Genomic DNA, 23,426 nt, shown 5'->3' on the forward strand with positions numbered 1-23,426 from the left:
TTCCCCCCGAACATCAATATTATCTTATAAGGCTATATAAGCCACACATTATTGACTTGCCTTTTTAAAGCCGCTCATCACATACACCTACATCACATTAATATTAACAATATGACAGTAGTCTAATAGTAGTAATGAAACAATCACAGAAACAACTTAATTACGGCAGTATATGAAGAGCTCAAACACACACACTCAAGGTCTCAGCTCTTCTACTTTTGCCCGATATGGTACTAGTCAGCACATATAAAATACGTTGACGATGGACTTTGTGATACCTGTCGGATGTTACGGGGTGGCTAGAGCCAAACTCAATCAAAAAGTTTCGAGTTGTTTCTGGAATCGTCTTCCCTGTATCCGAACTGCAACTCGCGCTGAGAATACATCTCAAGAAGGTGACCAGCGAAATGTAGTATTTGGATATAAGGTGAAAATCCAGAAGCAACAATGTTTCTTCTGATGTCACACCAAAAAACAACCGACTGTCCGCTTGGAAAACTAAATTAGCTTCCAAGTGTCTCAAATAATGGATAAGACTATCAGAGCATTAAACATCCGGTGCTAGTCCCGAGTACCGTATATGGAAAGCCCTCAACAGACTTCGAACTAAAGTAGGGTATACTAACGACGATGTAGTGAAATGGGGGATCTTTTATGACACAGCTTACAAATGTTCGACGAATAATTGTAAAATGATATTAAATACCTACCTACCACTAAAATGCAATTTAAATGAAATTCTTCATGATAAGGAAAACGGGGATGTTTTTTCCAACTTCTGGAGTAAGTCTTGTAGCAATTGAAGATTATGAAATGAAGAAGAAGAACAACTAAACTTTAAGAAAATCACATAATATGTTGTGACCTCATCGATAATCGAACTCGGATCTCCTGGATAAGACTTCAGCGTATCAATTCCATACACAAGGTTGCTATCGAGGGTAGTTTATCATATTTATGTATTGAGGCGGTTGATTGTTACAATAGGTTAACCGTTGAACTGTTAAAAAGTGCTATATTTTAACAGCATCTCTCTTGGCTGTGTTAACTTTTAGAGTGGTTCTTAACTCTTGGTTAACTTATTGTAACAATTATAATACCTCAATACATAAATATGATTAACTATCATCGATAGCCGCCAATAGCAGCCTTGGTTATAGAATAGATGCGCAGAGCCGCCAGTTTTTTGACTCTCTTGGTATTTTTACAAATCTAATAAAACATTATAAACAATATAAAAATAAAGTAATACGTAAAAGAGAGAGAGAAATAATATAATACATATGAAAATAAGCAAATGTTGTTACTGTCATAGTATTTGCGTCTCTCTTTTATATTACTCACTTTTGCGTCGTGCAAAATATGGTCTGATTCTAAGCGGCCACAATAAAATAAATCGAATGAAAAAATGGCGAGCCACGTGTTCGGTTCAAACCGGATCTCGCAATTTTACGGTTCAGAATTAAAATGATAAAATTTATAGCTATCTGTCTTTGCAGTTATGTCACGTTGTTTATTCAATGGGGTCAAAAATCTTATGACTAACCATTATGACGAATGATCGTATTCTTGGTTTTATTCTAACGATTACATTTTGTAAAGACTCGAGACTTAAGACTTATGACGCTATCAATCATAACTTGGTAATGGATCTTTTATAATAGAAAATCTCCTTTTTTTGTTTTATTGCTGTGTAAATGTTAAAAGATGTTTTGATACAAAAAATATGCGATGACTGATTGGGACCTTGATTCGCGAATTGGCGTAGGTAAAGTATCTCTTTCACGATTTCTATTACGTTATTAATTTAGAATATTTCATTTAATTGAAATAGTCACCAAAAATACTTAGAAAATATTCTATGTAAAACATAAAATAATATACCTATTCTTATTTTCTTTAATAATTAAACAGAAAGATTTTTTGTTACCAATACATTTTTTAAAAAGGGATAGAAGATACTACTACTTCACCATGTTCTATCCTTAGATGATCATATGGGCCTCCACAGAATAAAAGTTGTATTAACAGATTTTGTTTTTACGAGATATGGATATTAGCCACTTGCTCAATCTATCAGGTCCATAGTCTGATTCCAAAACAAATTGAAAAACAATATGTGTATTCGCCAGACCCAAGATTTGTAACTGGAATCCACGATATTATAATCTGGCTCTTAAGCCGCTCAGCCATCGTGGGGTATATAATATATCTCACTTATTTTTGATTACATAATACATGCCGTTATATTCTTGTTTAACAAATATATGTTATAACGTATGATAAAAGACTAAGTAATAAATATCTTCAGAAATTCAATTAGGTACGGTTTACCATGAAATTATTTTCAGAACTATGTATTATAATAATATCTTTACTTCAGAACAGAACTTTGATTTCGCTGAAAATTAGTAAAGTATATGTTTTGTAACTAACTTATCATACATTTTAGAGCCAATTCAACTTTAAAGTTTATATTTTATAATGAATATTTTTAGAGCTAAAAAGCCCTACGTTCATTAAATTATTGCAAACTGTTGATATTCGTAAATCACGTAATTCTGTTAAGTATTATTCTTTAGATAAATTTTATATACAAGTACCTACAGGTATATTGTTAATAATTATCTTAATTAGAATTAATAATTCTAACCATCTCATTCTTTACACTATATGCGAGTACATGGTCGAATTATCTCAAGCTAAACCCCAATCGTAGATGCTGATCTGAGATTACCATCAACTGATCAAAATCTTGAACATCCAAAGCGTCTTTATATTTTCGAAAAACATATTATAATAAAATTAAATTTCACTTCAGGTTAATTAAATACAATATTGCATTCTATAAATAAACAAATAATAATGATGGTATTTAAAATAAAATCAAAATCTAAAGTATATAAACGATAACCAAAACCGGTTATGTGTACGTAAAAGGACATTGTTAACTGTAAATATATGTTATGAGATAATTATCAGTTGGATAATATTTGTGTGAGCATACAAAATTAACTAATTTTATTGTAATTAAAATGTGTTGATTACGTATATTATACAATGTATTATTTTGAATTGCAGATTGTATGCTAGAGTAACCATATTTTGACCATGATATTTTTCATCGTGAGATAATAATATTTATTTATTAGGACTGCATAATATAAGGTTCTGCTTGTTTTAAGTTGTTTTTATAAGCATAGAAAAATAAATCCATCCCATAGAAAGAATAATACGGATGTTAGGCATCACGTTCACTAAGTAATACATTTTAGTTTTATATTATTTGTAACGCTGCATTAGGACGTTATTACGTCTCATATAAAATTGAAAATGACGTTACACTGTTTTACATATTGTCTATAATATATATACTTACAGTTTTCTCATTTAGTTTCTATTTAATGACAAGTTTACTCAAAATTATTAACCTACGCATTATAGAATGAAATTCTTCACTAGGATTGATTTATGGTATCTTACTCAATTCTTGGGAACACTTTGACAACATACAAGTTTTATCCAGGAATTTTAAAATTTACTAAAGTAGCTTTTATGTTAAAGATTGGTATATTGGGTACGTTCCAGCTAGTCTAATGTGGCCTATATAGCTACCTGGTGTATATGCAAAACCTCTAGTGTACAACATACATTATTATAATATTATACTTGAAGCTTTTAAAATGTGGGTGTAGTGCATATTTGCTGGAAACATACAGTTACAAATGTTGAGGTGATATTGAGGATAAAAAATTCTAAAGAACTAATCAGGTAGATAAAAACAAGAATGTTGGCATACTTTGGCTATTTCATGTGGCATCTCGAGAGAAATTCTGCACTTTATCATCGAAAAGAAGACCTCTGGTAGGCTAGATCTTGATAGAAGAAGAACGTCCTGGCTTCAGCACTTCAGAGATTAGTTTGAGCTAAGCATCCCATCCCTACTTATAGCGATTGCAGCGATGAATAGGGAGTAAATGGCCGAGCTGTCGCTGACGACCGATAACAGATATGGTATGAAAAGAAGAACAGAAGAATTTGCGCCAGAAATTGAGCTTGTTCTTGACATATATTTAAATGCTGAAGCGTAATATAGTGAAGTAGCAGTAATTTGTAATTAGTAAATATGGATTTTTAGCCTAATACAATTACGTTCATTTTAGTGGTACTGTTTTATATAATATGCTGTATCCATTTATATCACTTCTAAATAATAAAAAAAAACCTTTTAAATAATTTTATAGTAGTATAGATGAACGATTCAAGAAAAATCTATTAAAACTACACTCATGTAGATATGCTAAAAAATCAAAGATATCTACTTTTCAAAAGCACATAACGATTTAGATATTATTTAAAACATATGGTATCTAGGTAAAACTATGATTCAACCACAGATACTTTGTATCAATTATTTTAGACAATAGTATTTTTTCATTATAATATAATGTTTAATTTTGATGCTCATCCACGGTATGAAAAAGTTCGTATGGCAGTCGTAAAAGCTGTCATACTGAAAAATAACGAGGTAACAAAATAAGTCATAAATAACGGCCACTCAAATATTTATCTGGCCAACTAATATGCAAATAGGAGTGAAATTATTGTTCGCTATTTATCATTGACGCTGAATAAATTTGTGTCACTGGCAACAAATTTAATTATTGCCATATAAAAAACAATAAATATCAAACTATCGCTCATAAACGGTCCTGAGTGTAATGCATTATGCTCAATTAAAAAAACAAAGATTTATGTACGAGATTTCGAAAAAGATTTGGTAACTACTTCAAATATTATTTATGGGACAAATTTTATGGGTTTAGTGTGAACATTTTGATTTTAATTATGACGTTATACCGTGAAAGTGAATAAATCAAGCATATTTTATGTATATTATATACAATATTCCTAATTAAAATTTAATATTTTATCAACACAAAATTTTAAATTGAAATATTTATTTATCTAACGATTTACCTTCCTATTTTTTCTACATAATTCTCATTAATGGTAAATCAATTGTTGAAATATACACTTCATGTTTTTTTGCTACTCATATAATATTTATTATAAATCGTAATATATTGGTTTAATAATAACAGAATAATAATATAGAAATTACAATCTTGCATAATGTAATTTTAAGTCGATTGTCAAAATGTATTTATTCTTAGAGTAATTTTAATAAAAAATAAAATATTAATTGGTTTTTGGGTTCTTCATGCTAAAATTTCCTAAAATATAATTATTTTGTTTGAAAAACCATTTATTTAATTTGTCAATTAATGGCGTCAAATTCATTATTCATTTAAGTTTCATTTGATATATCGATTATTTTTTATGGTAATTATAAGCTAATTTAAGTAATATTTCTTTCTAAACATCGAAATAAGGGCCTGAACTGCCCCATCAAAGGCATCGCATCACTCAAACCGCTAAGCCCTATTTTTGTCAATAAGCAAATTGAGGGCTGCATCGCTACTAAATTGCAGGATAAGCACATGTAAAACGTTACTAAGCTAGATAGTGTCAATATGTACAAATTGTTTCAATTGAATAAATGAAATGTATTATTTACCTTTCTACATTTTTCTTATTATTTACCTGTTGAACCAAATAAATATAAATTAAAAGAATACCTACTGACATAACAAAAATTATAATGCTTCAAATCTATGTTTGTATTGTGAATGTTATTTTAATTACATGATAATATATAAAAGACAAACCATCAAAGAATAAAATATATTTTATAAACAATATGTTGGTGCAATATTAACCAAACATTATTATGTTATCACAAATAAAAAATACTGTATAAACAGTTATACTTATATACTTACTTATTAAAGTAATAGTTTTATGATAAAAACTATCTTTAAGTATATTTTTTGTTAGCGAGTAATATTATTATACGGTATTGCCAATTCGTTTTCTAGTATTGATTCCAGTAAAGCATATTTAAAGTTACAGTGAAAGCTCTGCAACAAGATTTAACGACACAAGGTTGATAGGCTGGCTAGATTTAAATTGGTTGTATGTTTTTGACAATCATATCAAACCATCTCAACTATTTCACAACATCATCATGATACTTGGAGGCTACATTATGCGTTTAAGAATAAGTGATACTCAAAGAGTGCGCAGGCATTGCTTTTGCCCAGCCTCCAGCCGCGAAGGCTTTGTTGATAAAAATGGTGAGGCAGTGTTGCGGAGTCCGCGATGCACGTCGGACGCCTCCGCCGCCAATCGGGAGGGTTCGCCGACTTCCGTTTCCGAAAAGCGCCGTCGCCGCGTGATTTTTCTCAACACGCTTCGGAACTTCCGCATCCATGTATAGTTGTATTACAATACATATGATTAGGACGTCGTTAATTTTGTCATACTGTACTACTGCGTGTGTCTCTGTGTGTATGTGTGTTGTATGTGTTTGAGTGAGTGTGTGTAAAGATAAATTAAATTAAGAAAAATGTAATAGATCCAAACAAATAGAATAGAAAAATACTGCATAATTTATGGCAATTTTGCCGACATTTTTTACTGTTTAAATAACAAATGGTTTTGATTTCAACCCATTTATCAAATAATTTTATAGTTAACATAAATAATCAAAGACATGTGACTTGATTAATCATTACTAGATATATACCTACATTACCAATATATTATAATGTTGTTGGCATTATTTTTTGTTTTCCAAATTAAGCGTGTTTTTTATATCTGTATCTGAAAGTCAGTGTATCTCAAATCCAAAAAGAACACTTCCGAGAAAACACAATTTAAGATTTATCAGCCGCTTGGTGTTTATAAACCTATGGCTTTTTTAGTTTTAGGTCAGATTTATGTTATGTACAGATTATAAAAATAAGCTAACTCTGAAAGATACGATACTTTAGGAACTAAATATATACCTACTTAACTCTTTTAAAGCACACTGACTCTGAGGACATATATTATGATATAGAAATCAATAACAATACGTTAAAAATTAGTTATTCAATGAATACTTTTAACATTAAACATATAAAATAGATTTTATAAAATAAGTATCATTTTTAAGCATTTATGGAAATTAATATTTTAGCACTTTTTAAAAGATAAAATGTGAATGATAATTTTAATAGAGTGTTTAATACGTGTTTAAAATAGTTTTCAAAAACTAAGTAAGCTAAGCCTACTAGGCTCATGTATATCGGTTTATTGGAGTATATAGAGGAATTATTGAAAAAAAATATATTTCAATTAATCAAAATACTTGAAAAGCAAAATATAATATATTATATTACCACTGGAGTTGCAAGAGTTTTGTAAACAATATATACTATAAATCAATATTTGTACAAAGATTTGATTATTAGTTGAAAGAATTTGATATTTTATTTGTGTGATATAAATGAATTTAGTAGATTATATTATTTTAAAACGAAAATAGTTGCTTATCTCAGAGAACCAAATGCGCGGCAAAACTGCGAACCCGTCGGCAAACGAACATTGCAAATTACTTATACGATTTGAATTAAGTACCTACAACTTTTAAAACTTAAAAAAGGCAGTTGTAACTTATATATATATATATATATATATATATATATATATATATATATATAATATAGCATTCATGAAAGTGAAATTATGTACAATGTATGTACATTATGAACACGATACTTATTGTCAACTCATCAAGTATAATATTGTTGAATACTTTTATCTGAATGATATTTGAAGTTATTTTGTTTATAATGACAATATTTAAATCACTTTCATGGCATTTTTTCATCAGTCGTGAAAAGACATTAGGTAAGTATGTCAAATAAAACAGTCACTTAATAACGATCATGAAAGGTTTTGTTCGTTGACAATGAACCTTAAAGCAAACAAAACTAGTCCTGAGCTATTACCATATCGTCTCTGTTCTGGCAGAACACACTAACTGGAGAATACTAGTTTTGAGTAATTTGACTTTGAAGTTGTTAAAATGTTTGAAATGGTCTATCATGTGAGTTTATTAAGTAATCGTAAAAAGGATGACTTTAAAATAAAGACTGTTTATTTATTAAGAAAGTTTCCAGACGGTAAAGTTTGAAATAAGGAACATTTTGGTATAGCTAACTCAATATGTAATTTTTTCGAATTAGTGTATTCTGCCAGAACAGTGACGATATTATGTTTTACTTTCATAGAATAATAACGATTTTTTTTAAATTTAATATAGCGTTTTAACTCCTAATCGGAGCATATGCGTAAGAGACTGGCCTTTCATCCGATTCGATTCCCGGTGATGTCACAATATGTTAATATGGTTTTCTCAAAGCCTGGGTTTTATGTGATCATTTTACGTCTACTATTGCACTACTGTTTCACTGCACTTTTTATCATTTATTTTAATACACAGTTGAGGTTATATGAACAGATTTTTTTACGAGGAATGAATATTAGTCATTCGAACAACCCATCAGTTACTGACTCAACGCAAACATGTAATCATCATCAGATTAGGGATTTGAACCCGTATGGTTTCAGAAACGTGCGCTCTATCAACTACTCTACCGTAGAGCCAATAAAAATAAACTAGAAAGTCTCATATATATATTATATAAGTTGATTGTTTATAATATTATTATTATATTACTTAAAATTTTGTTCTACTTAATTTTTAATACAATTCTGTTTTGCTTAATACTTCATTGAATAATGGTCAGGACCGGTTACGTCAGTATCAATAGGACATTATCAACTGATGAAATACTTTCGGTTGAAAATATTTTATTGGAGTTAATAAAAAAGCGCTGATAACTATTAAATTATGTGGGAAATATTACTATAAATAGTATTAAGTACATATATATTATAATATAATGTTTTCCAAGAATTATTAATAAGTTCATAGAATATAATTAATTCATGAAATGTATGTATGTGGAAAGTTTGCCCAACCCAATGGGTCATGGATTGATCAAACAAATTTAAAAATAAGGTGATTTCTTCCGGATATGAGATTTAAACCTATATTTTTGGTGCCTGAGATGAATACTCAAATATTAATCTGTAGATAGAATATTTTAACTACAAAAGTATGGAAAATTATACTGTTTTCTTTTTAAATTTAGCACCTCAAAAATGTAAGATTCTCAAAAAAACTTTTTATCAAACCTGATATTTCCAATTAAAAGAGGTGTAGAACTTGTATTGATTTCATTAAACGTATTTAATAGATACCATTAACCAAGGCTACATATCGTATTCAGTTACAAAAAGATTTACAATACACCCTAGGACAGTGAACAATGTGTCATCACTATTATACAGCTGCTATATTTTCCATAATACCATCCATGTAAACTTTCATACTCAGCATAAACCACTATAGTCAGGACGTGAGACGAAACTGTAGACTTTGACGGTAGTGCTAGATAATGCTCATATTTCGAGTGTGATATGGTAAACTTGGCGGCTCTTGTGATGCAGTGCGTAAGGCGCTGGCGTTCCACCCGAGAGTTATGGGTTCGATTCCCGGTGAGAACACAATATTTATGTGTTTTTCTCAAAGTCTGGGTGTTTGTGATTGTTCAAAATTACTAACAACCACCTAGTACGAAAAAGCAAGAACATGGTTATTAATAATTCTAAAAAAATATATATGGTAAACTGTTTGTAAACAATGATGATTGTTGCATATTGAAGTAAATGGCAATAATATGCAATCGACAGTCTTCATTTATTGTGAATATGTAACTGTATTGCTTACAAAGATGATCAATAACTAGCACTACCATTGTATCCATGTCCGATCCAAATAAGATCATATGGGCCTCCACAGAGTGGTAGTTTGCATTATTAGATTTTGTTTTTACGAGAAATGGATGTCAGCCACTAGCTCAACCTATTAGGTCCGTAATACTTTGACTCATACCCAAATTGAAAAACAATATGTGTACTTCCCAGACCCAGGGTTCCAACCTGGGACCCATGATGCTATAGGCCCGACCCTTAAGCCTGAAGCTTAAAAAATGAACGAATTACTATATTTTAAATATTTACGTTACATAAATTTATTCATTTTTCTCAAGAATGCGCTAATAATAATCTAATCAAACAAATATTAATTACTATTTCAGTCTCAATATATTTAAATGTGACACTAGTTTCTCACGATGCATTTTCATTAGATACTTATAAGTATAATTTATGTTTAGTAAAGTCTAATCTTAAAGTATTTTTTACGTGTCAACGTTAAATATTATAATCGCTAAGTATCGAATATTTACCACTGCTAGATAGTTGGTATATCGCCATTTTATGTCTCTCATAAAATACTTTCAATACAAATGTCTACAATTAACAGACTTCATACGATAGCTTTGAGCGGCACCAATAAATACCATATAATTAAATGATTGTTGATTTCAATCAAGCTTAAAGCGATACCCCGTAATAATGATCAATCAAAGAGGAAGATCCTTTAAAAGTACCTCCACACCATATGCGTGTATAATCATCACCTCACCAATCAATCTGACTGATGGATGACAGCGCCGGATTATTTTGACAAGGGCCATGCGTAATCATTACATAATGACGTAATTTTTATATTTACTCGGGCCTTTAGGCGTATACACGTTGACCAGAAACTAAATACCTAACAAAGTATTACAGGATAGCAGTGGCGAAGAGTGACTTTTGAAAGTATGTAGGCTATCGGGCCATAGTGCATAGGTAGTTACTTTTCAGTCATACTTACAAGACTTAAGAAAGTAATAATAATAATATGGTATTTTACTGCTGATGAATAAAGTTTTTTTTTAATTTAATTAAATCCTGGACAAAAAAGTAAAAGTATGTATTTACAAATAAAAACAGCGTTTTTAAATGATCTAATTAATAATTATTTGTTTGAAGGCTAATTATCTAAAACCATCAACTTTCATACAGTTATATGATCTACTTCGATAATTTTCCGGTAGACCTCACGATACTATATATAAAACATATGATACATTTTTATACCTACAAATGATTACAACCATTGAACGCACGAATATTTTTGGTTAATTATATGACGCAGCTCATTTTGTAGGTAGATAATTTATACTTATTACATTATATTACGTTTTGATGCATTTATTAATCTGTAACTAATAAGCCTTCGCCACTACTAGACAATTTTATTTAATCTCTTTTTCTTTATTCAATCATGGCCAACGGTCATGACCCATTCTCTCTACCCTTCAGTTTATCATCAGTAAAATCCTTGACTTAATCGCTTTAACATACTGTCGGTCTTCTTCTTCTCAGTTTTCTCTGAAGTCTACCCATAACCACTTTTCATTATCACATGTGTCCCTTTATTTCAAGTCTCTAGAGTCTAGGTGATTGATTAGGTTGTTTTGTGCTATGTACGAAGAATTCAAGGTATGTGAAGCCAACATTACATTTCAACGCTTCCAATTTCCTTACATTCCCTTGCTTTCAAAATCTATGACTCACTTTTTTACAATGCATTTTTGTAAATTCTAGATCCCTCCATATTATATTATTTATAAGACGTTTCATCGTATTTTTGTAAATATATGTACGTTTTGAATTTGAATCAATAATTTATAAAATGAGTTTATCACTCGAATAAGCGGTTGAAAATAATCTTCAATAATTTTGTAATGACTATAAATTCATCAATTTATCCATATACGTCGAAAACTTTTCGTTTAAAAATAGAATTATCTTTCAGGGCCTAAATTAATGCAAAACTGACAAAATATCTCGGTTTTGTACTGGTAGATATAGCTTTAGTATTTTAAAACGTTTTTATTAGCTCGTATTCTTGTTTGTCCAGTACAAATCTTGCAATCATTTTTTAACTAATTTTCCGACTAGCTAGACATTTGAAACTTTTAGAATATATCAGAACACAATGCCAATGCATCCTTTTAATACTTTTAGCCATTTTTAAGCAAAATTGAATTCATTTTCAGTTAATTCTGTTTTGCATGGAAAGTTAATTCAGAAAAACCCGTAAAAGGTAAAAGACTATTATTGGTTGCTAAGGGAATGGTCCTAGCAACTAAATTATTAATATATACGTGCGTTATTATGGAAACCAAAATGACATTTCAGTATTCTATATTTGTTTGTTTTTTATTTACTTCATGTCAAGTACAAGTTTGAGCAAATTGAGCATAATAATTCAACAGAAAATGCTGATTTAAAACTTTATAATCATCCGAAGTTGATTCACTGCTATATAAAGACCTCCCCTAGCTTATTCCACTCTTATCAGTAACTAGTTCTTTGTTACCACGTATATCTACGAAACTTTATGAATTCGTCGATTCTACGGCGTCTGGGGCATCTCTGTAGTCATTTAGTACCCTTTGAGACGAAATTTGTCCAGCATCTATCCGCTCGGCGAGTGACATATCTAGCCAACTCCCATTTCATTTACTTTGTGACTTCTATCGAATTACATACTTTTGTCTGCTTCCTTATCCGTTAGTTTTATTTATGAGCGTTTCGCGTTATGCCCAACATGCACCTTTCTGTGCCACGTTGCGTTTCCAAAATTGATATTGTAACAGATCTTTTAATATTTGACTATGGTAAGTAAACAGTAAACAACTCTAATCAATGTAAATTATGAGACGTATGCGTAACAGAATTCATATGAAACAGTACAAAACTTTCATAAAATAAGATTTTTATAACATTGTAGTATAGTAGTAACGAAAGTGCTGTACATTTAAGAATTATTTTGAGTTCTCCCAGTACTTTCATTCTCAACAAGCAAGCATTTGATCGACTCGATATGCAGCTAATAAAATGTCTGAGATTAACTTCTATGAGCTTAATCACTGGTATATATGTGATGTGTATTCATAAACGTTGTGTAATCCGATGACTTTGATTAATAAAGCTTTTTAGGATTACCAGCTATATTATTATTACGAGTGTCATCATAGACATTAAAAAAGCATTGAAAAATTAAACGCTATTAATATAAAAATAGCCTCTTCGGAATGAAAAGTTTCACCTTGAATGAAATTTCCTGTATTTTTTTTTACTTCATACGACCAATCGTGATGTCAACCTGCGCTTAACTTGTGTCAAGATTATTTATATGTTTGCTTACTCTTTCTTGAAAAATGAAAACATGCTTATTGGCGATTGGGGAAAAAGTTAATAATGTCAAATCAATTATATATTACCCATAAACTACTGTTTGCAATATTATGCTTTGTTGTTGTAAATTAACAAATATATATTTATAAATTGTCAAATTAAATATGCATATATTTTTTACGATAAATACGTCATAATATTAACGTTTTCTTTTAATACCTACTTTATATTTCAGTCCATATAAATTTTATATTTTCCACATGACTTGATTTTAGTGACTCGTATTTTGTATTTTCAGCCATTATGTATGTGAAATAAAAGAAAAACTCATAAAACAGATTAAAAATATTGAAATGCGAAAGCCAGTCACCAGAAGCCAATACTATGATGGCAGTTTTGTATTATTACTTAATGAGGGGCAAACCATTAAAAGTAAGAACTACAGGTAAAAATTTTAATTGTTGTTTAATTTAATAAAACGCATTTTTTGTAGTACTTATTCCACTTTTAATCAATAAATTAGGACCGGTTTCGTCCACCTCAGAGGGACATTTTCAACTCAATTTGAATCATAGTTAAAAATGTCCCTCTGAGGTGGACGAAACCGGTCCTAATTTATTGAATAAAAGTGGAATAAGTACTACAAAAAAATGCGTTTTATTAAATTAAACAACAATACAATGCACTTCCACCATGAATTGACAGTTAACAAAATAAATGAAATTTAAAATATAAAATAAGCTTTTAAATTTATCCCACATATTTCTACACACTCAAAATTTGTACATTCTTACAACTACACCCAGAAGGAAAAATATAGGACATATATATGAATTGTGCCTATGGAACTTGAGTTCTATAATATTATGAGATATAAAATATAAAAAGTGAATACTTGTGCCATATTTATTATGTTGGTCATAAAACATAAAAATAATATCTTAATGCATCTCTTCGTAAAATATTATTTATGCTAGCTAAACAACTACCGAATGGAAAATGACATCCACTGCATCCACTTAGTTTTTCATATCTGTTTTCATGCGCGAGAGAGCTTCCAAGTCGTATTGATTTATGCCGCATCGATCGTTTAGTAAAACTTCCGAATAGAAAACAAATATACGTGTCGTTTCTTGCAATACATACAGTCAACGATTGGAAATGCATATCACATTATTTCTCCATACATTCAAATAACAACGAGCTTGTTCCACAAGCAATATTTCAAACAATTTACGATGTAAATATTTATATTTTAAATTAACTCATTTTATAATATATAGTTTGATAGATAACATAGTTATTTAGTTTTTATTCATGGTAAAAAATGCATTGTTTTTAAGATATTCTAAATTAATGTCATACGAAGTAAATTTAAAAAAAAACATTAATTAGTCGATACATTAAGCATCTTATCTGGGAGTTTTAAATCTGTTGCTACCTAATTCTTAGTATTATAATAAAAATATTTTAGATTTTTGAACCTATGGCGAAATCAGTCTAATTTAACTAAAACACAAATTATATAATATACCACCTTCATTTAAAATATTCAACATTCACCTGGTTGTAGAGTTGCCACTTCATAACGCTGCCCTCTGACTCTAGGATGAAAATGATGTATATTTTCTAAAATTAATTTTTTTACAAATATTACATATTTATTCATTTCTTACTACAAATATTAATACAAGTGAATATCATTTTGATCTAATTTTATGAGAAGTCATCAGGAAAAGATGCGTACCAGTGTAGTAAAAAGTGTAAAGTTATAAAACGTATACTCTAATTAATTAATGATATATTTTAAGATTGACATATGACTTGTTATTAATTGACCACATAATATATGATAATTACCATATTTTATAGTCTTGATACCATGATATGTGATGAATAATGAGTTGATATTATTGAGTGGATCCATATTTTTTTTAAATATCATACATAACTAACAATTATTATTATACATCAAATCACTTACCAGTAAGACAAAAAGCTTATAATTCCTATGCGGCAATCACCGAGTAATATATCAGATGAAAAAACTTTACATATAGGTGCCTAGTTTAAAAATCTAACCAAAGCCTTTCCGTTTATTATACGATAATACATCAATATTATAAACTATCGTCGATAGCCACCGACGTGTGTATAAATTAAACCAAATGATACGTCATATGTTTACAAAAGTACCTCTCTATTAATTTTGGTGCCTAGGTTTTTCGTGAAATACCGAAATACATGCAGTGGTTTTTGCATAATTACAAATAAAATACGGAATTTTATCATAATCTAAGATTAGACTCTATATAAATTTTAATAAAATATTATTTACCTAGTATGTATTGAGATATTTCATTTGACATTCTACTAATTTATAAATAAATAATAACTAACTTGTATGAATATTTTATTTAGTATTTTTTTCTGCATTTTTTTCATTCGTTTCTTTGGCGGTTGCTTTACTTACGGTTAATCATCAAGGAAAGTGTCAAAATTGATTTAATTTCCACATCCATTGTGTTGGTACACTTTCGATTTCGACCGATCTCTATAATACAATCCAACACCACCACTATGAAAAAATAAAACAATGGGAGCTTTCGCGGTGACGGGGTGGCCGGGAGCCGCGGGGAGGGGCGGCCACCCGCGAAACGTCGCGGCGTCTCACGACCTCCATCATCACGACTCCTCGCCGTGGCCGCTGCCACTGGTGCACACTTGCTATGTCGTAATATTACCAGCTACCATACTTCCAAATCACCAAAGCATGGAACCATTAAATGGTTAAATGGGTAACAATGTTTTCTCGTAAAAAGTTTGTCAATATAAACTCCGCTCTGTGAACCATCCACCACTAATGAGGTGTCAACGGTACTTATTCCATTTATTCGTAACTAAAAACTATTAAAAAACAAAATATTAGAAAAAAGTTGAACAATGTGGGATTCAAACTCATATTATCATATTTTATAACATTATACTTCTAATATGTATAATCTTGTATACCTATATTATTCAGATTGTATAAAAAAAATATTTAATTTAAAATTTTCTCAATAAAATTTATAGATATTAAAAATAATCTAGTTTAGAATTAGTCTTTACTGTTGTATATATACAGTATTATATAATTAATTAAATTACTACTCAATATATTATTTGATATTGAAAAGTTTAATAAATATATATTTACTGTATTATAGATTATAATCATAGTCGATATGAAATCATCTACCATAATATTCCTCATTTAATATTTGAATTACCGAAAAAAATAAAACAAATTGCTTTTTGAAAGGAGCAGTGTTGATATTTATGAGGAATTCCAAATTAATAATTGTATCTTATCTGAAAAATAGGAAAAGATAACGTAAAAAACAGTAAAATGACATTAATCAAAATCTCACCATGTGTGTAATAAAATTATTATCACATATTTTATATTTAAAAAAACAGAATAAGCTAAAAAGTGAAATCATCGACTAGTGTGTATTTATTTACAGTGAATAAAGAAAATAAACTGAGTGTATTTTTTGTGCTCTGCCAAATATGAGAACGTCAAAAACTATCGGACACTTCAAGTGGTAACGTTTTGACACGAGCTACAAAATGTTTACAAGGTAAGATGAAATGATTATTGCCTATTTGATTTGCCAATTTATTTCTATAATCAGTGGCATAACCTTAAGTTTTAATCAGCAATTAATTAATAACGTTAAGTAACAGATTTGTTAAAGTTTGATCATCCACTAAATGCTTAAAATATTATTATTAAAAGCTTTCGACATCTCGTAAGTAGCAGTTTTTGAATTATTAATAGTTTTAATTAAACTTATTAACAGAAAAAATATTCTGTTTTTATATATTTTTTCTTGCTGCTTTTTTTACATTGGGCATTACAAAATAAAATTATTTTGTATTTCCAATGATGTTATTATTTTTTTTATATATTTCTCACCGTATGAGAAAAACTTGTGTAAATAAGTTTGTTGTTCTTTAATCATATTCGATTTTAAAACATTTTTGTTCTGATTCTGTAACAGATTTATTAAATATAAAAATTGTATTATAAAAATACAAAAGTACATATTTTTAATTCATCATGTCTCCGTATTATGAAATTTTAATATTGTATTATTAAGACTTAACTAGTAACTATCTAAAATATATGTTGGTAATAAATATTATTATTTTGAATCTTATTTTAAAATACTTGTAATAATACTTTATATATTTTTGTACGCATTATTATTTATTTATTACATATCTAACCGTCAAAATGTGTGCACACCTGCGGAGTTTTCTGAATGATAAAAACCATTTTCTTCTTCTTCTTCATTCTATCTTGCATTGATTTAATTAATAAAATAATATGTCACATTATATCTGCGAAAAATTGTTAAATGGAATAATATGGATATATTTTTATATTAGCAAAACGAAATAAGTATCTAGATATTCTGAAATGTTTTTTATTATATTTTTAATTGATTCATATGATATTATATTCAATGAAATATTTCATTGGATAGGATCTGAAATTGATTGTGATTCAAAATGACTCTATATATTATGCCTACTTAAATTCGTATTCATATTTTTACAGCGTTTTTGTCCTATTTTGCTAACACGTATGCATTAAAATATGGCCACATGAAATACATTTATTCCCACAGATATCACTCCCGTCCTGGGGTCTTCAAAAAATTCCAACGCAGGAAGAATGTAATATTGTATGATGCTATATATCATCCAATTAATATAATGTGAAAAACGATTGAGATTTTTTGCAATGTATCAAATATATTATATAGATTATTAAGTTACATTTTTTTTCCAACGCACTATCTCTACTTAACCATTTATAAAAATATTGTATACTTTTTACTTTTATAATGTTTTGTAGTATGTTGGTCAAGATCCACTATGTCATAATAATATATACTGTATTTCTGAATCAACATCATTACTTGTTACGCAACAGTCCGGGGTGGGCCCTGGCTTCCTCAAGTAGTCTTCTCTAATCCTGTCTATCCTCCGAAATCTATCCCTTTGGGTCTCCCAGATGACTTCTCAAATCTTTCCAAACTCTTTCATTCATTGAATATGACCAGCCTATTTTAATTGAGATGGTTTTTATTAAGTTGTGTTTCTCAAATTTCTCTTAGAACTTCTGAATAAGCAAAATAATTATAATATAATGTGTATTTTAGATAAATTGATTAAAAAATTAACTACGTCTATATATAGTGGGGTTACTGCTAAAAGCTTGTAAGTCTCAAAATCATATTACGGAGTTATTGCAATTTTAAGTTTGACATGCCTTCTAAAATCAGGCATAATGATTTCTTTGTCCTTTATGTGCATGTTCTATTATCGGTAGATCGTGATTTCTTTCTAATAGATATTTATGTATAGATATATAATCCGTTGTTAACTCTAAATACCTAAATTATCGACTTACCACCTTTTGGCAGCATTTAACAATGCGTGTTAAAAAATTGCGATCTTGTTATTGATCTATTTTGATAACGAATTCACTTACATATATTATAGTTTTGTAAGTAATACTCTCTCTATAGAAGTATAATTAATTAAATGTATTTAATATACAATATTATTTGTCCAAATTGTACGTCAATGGTTTATTGTGCAAGGTATAAACTCATCCGACCCATCATTTGATATGTAATACCATTAATATTTGCTTTTATAAGCAATAAATCATCATTCGAGCAAAAAAAATTCGATACTTGACGAAATAAGGCTAATTAAATTGAGTCGAATTATTCCCACAAGGTTGTTCCCATAAACTAAGTGGTTTTTGAGATTGACGAATAAACGATGAGTAAAGTTTATCGATTGGAAAATCTCAGCATGTAAAGATAACTGATGGATTTTGTTATGAAATAAATCTGTCTGATGATTTCGCTATTGGAGCATGGATAAATAACTATTTATCTCTGCACAAATCAAACTATAGCCCAAACATTCCCATGATAATAATATTATCAAGTTACCGTGATATTTGTTAATACTTTATTCATATCAGTTTAAAGTAATATTACTACATTTTAACATTTCTCTATAATATTAAATCTTTATCATAAAACAGGTACCAGTAGCAAAAGGTGGAGGTAAGCTGTTAAGATTCGCCATAAATAGTGCACATTAAACTTTGTTAGTCATACGTATTTGTTTCTATTGTACAAAGACTACAATTATTTACAGATGGTGTTGGTTAGTATTAAAAAATCAATTAAACTCTGCCTAAACTAACCCACAATAGTTTTGGTAGACTTTTGGCGATACGACAAAATTGTGCTCACTTTTTCATTCATACTTATTTGTTTACGTTGAATTAAGAACACATATTACATATGAGGGGGTCAGAAGCATAGGCAGCTTTCTGTAAAAAATGACTTTTTAACATATGAATGCAGAATCATAGAGCTAAAAATTCTGCACGTTGTAAGCTGATGTTTTACCAGCAAACTCGGCTTTTTTCAATAGAAAATCGTTGTTAAAAATTAGCTTCAGAAGCAAACCCAGAATTCTTCACTCTTAATGTTTCGTCCCATACAAAAAGTCACGTGACAAAATGGTCGCTCAGTACATTTTGGCGGTTGCCGTGTGAGTTTTTTCTGCGGCTTATAATCGTGATTATTGTGCTAAAATTGTGAATCTAAGTGTTAAATTACAAAATTTTGAAAGATAGAAAGTCACCCTTTGGAAATAGCTTCAAATAAATCTAGGAAACGTTCAAGATGTCCAAAAAACTGGAGGAGAAATATGAGTAAAATTTCGAGGTATAAGACTAATAAGACAAGCATCAAAACTTGTTTTGAACAATGTAATTCTTACAATTTGACAAACAAAAAATCCTTTCCATTGTAAGTAATATTATTAGGTATATCTTATAATTAGAAATAAATGACTTTATTAAATTTGTTTCTTTTATGTGCAGGTAAAGATTTTTTTCATTTATTCAAGTTACAATATTTGTCTTTGAGTATTTTTATAATAAAAAACATGGCTGACAAGTTAAAAACTTAGAAGCAAACATGTCTTTCTTTCAAGTTGTCAAAAGCAAAGTCAGACTTCTTTATGGGTGAGAAGCAAATGCAGCCTTCTTGAAATTTATTATGCATATATCTTAGTCATGGAATAAAATTAATGAGTTCTAAAAGTTAAATTGACTTTGAAACACAATATTCTACTATAATGTATAGCTCACATAGATTAAATTAAATTGTAAGACTTGTTATCAGTTTTTGACGTTTTTCTCAAAACTACTTACGTGGTAGAAAGCTGCCTTTGCTTTTAGGCACCTCATATATTATTAGTCCATTTTTTTTAATTCATTAAGCCCTGCCTAAACTAAACTATATTAAATAAAAAATATTATTCTGTCTATAAAATACCCAAAATTATGTATGATTTAAACGCATAATTTTATAATTTTAGAGATTTTATAGATAGATTTATGGCTAGGTTTCACAGAGTTTGCTTGAATTTTAAAAACTAACCAACACCGTCTGTAAATTTTAGTCTTATTTCAATGAAAACCAATACATATGACTGGCAACATTTAGTGTGCACTCTTTATGGCGGATCTTAGCAGTCTACCTCCACCCTTGGCCACTGGTAGGTACTAATCGAATATGGGATGGATGGGGATGGGCCATGCAGGGTTCTATAAAAATTATTTGTGTAATATCACACGATATTTTTTTTTTACATTTTCTTCTGTAGGAACACATTATCTTCATGTAATATTATTATATGTTTCAGAATCACAATGATACTTGAAATAATATTTTTTTAAGCTTTTTAAAGAGAGAAAAATATTGATATAGATTATTTAAATAAAGACCACTTTAAATATCTCGAAGGATTCAAATCATAAGTTTACCATATAATCCGACATCTAAATTAAAATGCACGTGTCTCATAGAATCAACGAAATAAAATAATATAAATTGTTATATGAGTATAGTAAATAATATTATATAGTTATAAAAGTTGTTCCGGTTGAGAATTTAATTCAAGGTCATGAAAGTGATCATGATTCACTAAGGACGAATGATGACTCATTCACAGTATTTTTATATTTATTTACGTAAATAGATTTAAAAATAGTGTTAATAAAATCGCTTAAGCTTTAACTGGTTTTACGATTGAAATGATGGGTTACTCTTAATACATTGTATATCTCAATTCATAATCAACATTAAAATATTAACGACTTAACGAATGTATATATATTAACAATTAAATAATGTAAGTTGTATGTGTAGAATACGTACGATGGTAGCGAAACTTAGGAAAACATTTTTTATTTCGTTGTGTACTTGATTCGGGCGTTTTTAATTAATTCACTTGGTGAATGTGGTATAAGTATCTCAAAAACCAACTGTTAAAGTACCATGACTTGTTGATAGATAGCAAAAATTAATAAAGAAAGACTGTAGCAATCATTTTACAGTTGGAAATATTCTAATACTTGACACAAAGAAATAAACGAAGATTTTAAAATTACATTTTAATAAAAAACATTCATTTTGATATTAATTTTAAAATGAAATTATCGGATTGTAATAACAATAATATGATACGTAAATGATTGATTGTAATCATCATAAATTTTTCGTCAATCGTAGACTCAAATTTTTTGATAGATATATTATGTTTAATGACTCATCCACCTCACTCAAACCGTAGCAAAAAGTTATTTGTCCACAATGCGCGATGCAGACGTTACCCATTTCCTTGACTGCCTTATACTTACTGCAAGTGTGACATAGAGAGAATAACTCACCGTTCTTACCATAGCAAGTAGCTTGACTTAAATTTTCGTTTTTTTTTTTCGATTTTCATTAAGTGAAGTTACACGTAAAATAGTTAGGGAAAAACAGTTTCACTGCAAAAAAACTATTACTTCCTTTTATGGCAACTAATTTTATTGAAACCCGTTATCTCTACTTATATATAAATATTTTGAAAAAGTGTTGTGTTTTAAAAACATTACACATATTATAATCTTAATAAACGTGATATGGAGAGCGAAAAGATGTCAAATGCTTCTGTTATCCAATATCATACCCATATTATCAATTCCAATTAATTATAAATCAAACAAGCCTTGCGTACTGTTTTTTAACTAAAATATTTCTAGCAAACATTAATTTAATAACGTGGAAATACTCCACAAAGGCAAGGTAATTAGTTGGTTGTGAGTAACAGCATCTTACCAAACTTCCAAAACTGCGACACTTCGTACCATTACGACACTACCTCAAGTGATCCGTCGCCGTAGCTGATCTTTTCTTACCCTGCAGCGGTGCTATAAAAGCAATCTCAGATGGTGGGAGGCGAGAAACATGGCAATGGACTGAGTGAAATGGCGTGACCCTTTGCTTGTCCTATTCCCTAATGCTCGGAGATCTCATAAGATTAAAAAAGTAATTTTGTTTTTTAAAATTATCTTCTTTTATTTCATGACACTGAAAGATGAAACATAAACTGGTAATGACAATTTAATATTATTTGTAAAATAAATTAGATAACTAATTTGTATAATATATTCTGTGATATATAATTATTATTATTAATTATCCCTTAAGAAATAAAACTACGTAACTGTTTTAAGTACTTATATAATAATTAATTATTTTCTCCAAATAATGATTTTCATAATAATCACATCGGACCCTTATCTAGCCATCAGTCACTATTCGAAAGTTTGAGTTTATTCACAATAATAATATACATCCACAGAATTTCATCAAAGGTGTGTCAAAGATCATTTCATAAGAATTATTATTTACTGCGTATTATAAATATGTTATATTGTCAAAAATGACTGACGCTGTAGTAAATTAATATTTTTTACGATAATTTATGAATGGGGTTAAATATATATATATAAATCGTATTAATCTACCTACTACGTAATCGAATGACATAATTTTTTTTCTTTAGCAGCAGTTATTTGAATGAACCATATTGCTCATTAATAAATTAAATAAATAATACTGTAGTAATAATAATATACTTAAATGAATGTATGTAGGTACACGTAAACCCTAATTAAATAAGGTTTCACTAAATTGTTTTGAAATTTAATACAGTACGTAGTAAGATTATTTCGTCGCCCCAAAAGCAAAAGAAGTGCCATAAATCGAGTTTTGAGAAAAACGCATTTTAAGTGTTTTTGAAGTGAAAAAAAATCGTGGAGAGGTTATTACTTAATATTTTGAAATAAAATTTGAAACACATATGACTTAATTACTCAAAATTGA

Source organism: Rhyacophila brunnea, unplaced genomic scaffold, assembly GCF_057557595.1.
Source record: "Rhyacophila brunnea isolate RB1 unplaced genomic scaffold, BYU_Rbru_1.0 scaffold_6, whole genome shotgun sequence".
Classification (NCBI taxonomy): Eukaryota; Metazoa; Arthropoda; class Insecta; order Trichoptera; family Rhyacophilidae; genus Rhyacophila; species Rhyacophila brunnea.